The sequence below is a fragment of the Gavialis gangeticus genome, unplaced genomic scaffold (genome assembly GCF_001723915.1).
Source record: "Gavialis gangeticus isolate Ggan-Ray unplaced genomic scaffold, GavGan_comp1, whole genome shotgun sequence".
NCBI lineage: Eukaryota > Metazoa > Chordata > Crocodylia > Gavialidae > Gavialis > Gavialis gangeticus.
The window spans coordinates 32768583-32771945 of record NW_017728997.1 but is presented as its reverse complement, the minus strand read 5'-3'; positions in this window follow the sequence as shown (position 1 = coordinate 32771945).

Here is a 3363-nt window from a genome sequence, read left to right as displayed (position 1 = left end):
AGAAATAGGTCAGTGCAGCCTCCAGCCCTGACCATGCAGTGACAGCCCACCCTCACCCCACGCACAGATCCGGGTGGCACGCGCCCCTCATGTATCCTCTTGGGGTGCATGCAATGGTGGAAGGTGACCCTCCCCACATTCCTGTGCACCCCCGGGATGAGTCAGTGCTCCATCCTGCACCTTGCCTCACCCCAGCTGTGCAGTGCCTGCCCCTACCCCAGCCCCACTCCCTCCCTCTGCGGGGACCTCAATCTGTCCTGCCACACCCCTTCCCCCCCTCATGGCTTTTCCCCCCAGCACTTACCAGCTAGACTGTTCTCCAAGCTGCTGGGTTGCATATTAGCAGTTGGATTCATATCAGCCGATAAGGCTGGTTAATAATCGGCCATCTATATCAGCCCAAAAAATCTTTTTTGGTGCACCCCCACCACCAAGTGTTGGCATGCTTAGCTAGGCATTTGGCTTACCTGGTATTGTTAGACTAGGCCTGGCCCCTTCTCTGGGAGTTCTTGGGCAACATCACGCAGCAAAAGACATCTTGGCAGGGGCCCAGGATGGAGAGGCTCTTGGACAAATCCCAGCTGAGCACAAGTTCTAGAGGATCAGCTTACATGTGGGAGACCAACAAGGATTGGCAGCAAGAGCTAGAGATGGGGCAGCTCACAATGGAGCAGTCCTGGGAAGATGGCTTCTGGTGAGTATATGAAGAAGGCATCACCCAAATAGAGAAAGAAGTGGCGCAGCCCAACCTGGTATGGATGATGCGCCAATTCAAGGGCGGGGGGGAAAGATTGTATTAAGTATACTGCAGTTGGGGGCTGGGGAATGGGGTCACCCAACTCCTGGTGTCAAAAGGGTACCAAAGAGCCCTGCTGAAATGCACCTGTGAGCTCCCCACAGGAGGCCACCTAGAGGAGGATAAAACCAGAGACCACCTTTTAGATATGTTTTTTTGGCCAGGGATCCAGCAGGAGGTAGGGCAGTTTTTCTGATCCTTCGAGTGCCAGCTGGCACACCCAGGGTGCCCACTGGGGACCCCATTGGTCACCATGCCACTCATGGAAGAGCCCTTTGAGTGGGTAGCTGTAAATATTGTGGGGCCTTTGCCCTGATGTAATGCAGGATTTCAATATATTTTGGTCCTGGTGGATTATGCCACCTGATATCCAGAGATGGTACCTATGAAAACAGTGAATGCAGGAAAAGTGGCAGAAGCTTTTTCACCCATGTGGGGCTGCCAAGAGAGATACTGACAGATCAGGGTAGCAGTAGCAATGGCAATTTTATGACCCAGCTGTTCAAGGAAGTCTGCACTGTTTTGAAGATCTGACTCTTTCAAACAGCTGTGTACCACTCTCAATGGATGGCCTGCTTAAATAGTTCAACTGGACCCTCAAAAGTATGCTCAGGAACATTGCTGGGCGAGATGAGCAGCAGTGGGACAAGCTGGTGAGACTGTTAATGTTTGCCTACCAAAAAGCCCCCTAAAGTTCTATCAGGTTCTCACCATTTCAGCTATTCTACGGCCACCACCCCTGTGGGATTTTAGATTTGATCAGGGAAGGTTGGGAACAACAGGAAAGGTAAACACGGAGCACAGTGGCCAAAGTGCTAGAAATGAGAGAGAGAGGCTACAAACTGTGAGAGCATTGGCATGAGAAAACCTACAAGTGGCCCAAGGTAGACAAGCTGCAGGATACAACTAGTGGATGCACAAGAAGTATTTCAGTGAGGGTGATTGGGTACCTGCGATGCTCCCTGATGACACCTCCAACTTTATGGCCAGGTCACAAGGGCTGTACAGGATGGTATTTCAAATGGGTCTGGTGGATTATGATGTGTGGCAACTGGGGAGACCTAAAACCCAGAAGGTATACCACATCAACATCTTAAAGAAGTGGGTAGACAGGGAGGCCCTGTTTGTCACCACTGATCCAGAGTCAGCTGAGTTTGGCCAGAAGTGCCAGGACAGGACTTTGGAAGACCTGTCTGGATGGGGCCAGGTCTGACACCAGTACAGCAGGCAGCAAGCAATTCGGTTGGTGAAGCAATTTGGGATAGCATTCTCACCCAGGGAAAACATAGTGGGTAAAGCACCAAGTAGAGACCCTGCCAGGAAAGGTCATAAGGGAGGATTGATGACAAATTCCCCAGAAGCTCCAAGAGGCCAGACACAGGAAAATCACCCAGATGTTGGCAGATGAAGTGGTGCAGGAGTCCAGGACTGCTTGGCAAAACCCCATCATCATGGTCCTAAAGAAAGATGGGGCCATGCCATTTTGCATTGATTTTAGGAAAGTCAACAGCATGACATGCTTCAATGCCTACCTCATGTCCCTGGTGGAGGACAGATAAGGGGAGCTAGCATGACATGGCCAAGAGGTATTGGCAAATACCCCTGGAAGCAAGCTCCCAGTGGAAGATCACATTTGCCACCCTGTGGGAGCTTTATAAATTTGTCTGGATGCCATTTGGCCTGCATGGAGTGTGGCGATGTTCCAGTGCCTAATGGATAAGGTGTTGGCACTGCATCAGGGATATAACGTTGCATGTACTGACAACATGGTGGTCTACTCAGAGACCTGGGAAGAACATCTACAGCATTTGATGGCAGTGTTGGAAGAATTACGAGGCACAAGCCTAACCCAAAGAAATGCGCATTGGGAAAGAGGACACCCAATATTTAGGCTTCCAAATAAGGGGGAGAAAATGCAACTGGCAATAGATAAGGTGCAAGCCGTACAGGATTATAACCTGCCACAAACCAAGAGACAAATATGGTATTTCCTGGGGCAGTGCTACTACTGCCACCTAGTACCCCAGTTTTTGGACAGAACAGTCCCATTGTCTAAGCTAATCAAAGACTTAGTCCTGAATTGGATAATCTGGACAGCAGAGGCCAAAAGAGCCTTCTGGCGAGTCAAGTGTGTGCAGTCCTTGGTGTACACCCTGGACTTTTCAAAACCTTTCCGGGTGCAAACAGCCATGTTAGATGTAGCCTTAGGGGCACTGCTTTCTCAGCCAGTGGCATGCATTAGCAGAAAGCTGCAAACCCAAGAGCAGGGTTATGCTAACATAGAAAAGAAATGTTTGGCCCTGAAATGGGCCATCAACATCATCTGCTATTATTTGATACGGTAGAAATTCACAGTAACAACACATCATGCACCACTTCAGTAGCTAAAAAGGGTCAAGTTAAATAACCCCCTGTTGTTACAGTGGAGTTTGGGGCTACAAGGTTTTGATTTTTCTGTAACATATGGATCAGGATGATGGCACTACAACACAGGCTTATTTTTGCAGAAGAGCAAGGAAGAAAAGCCACTGGCCCCGTGGACACGAGCCAAGAACTAAAGTGGGGCA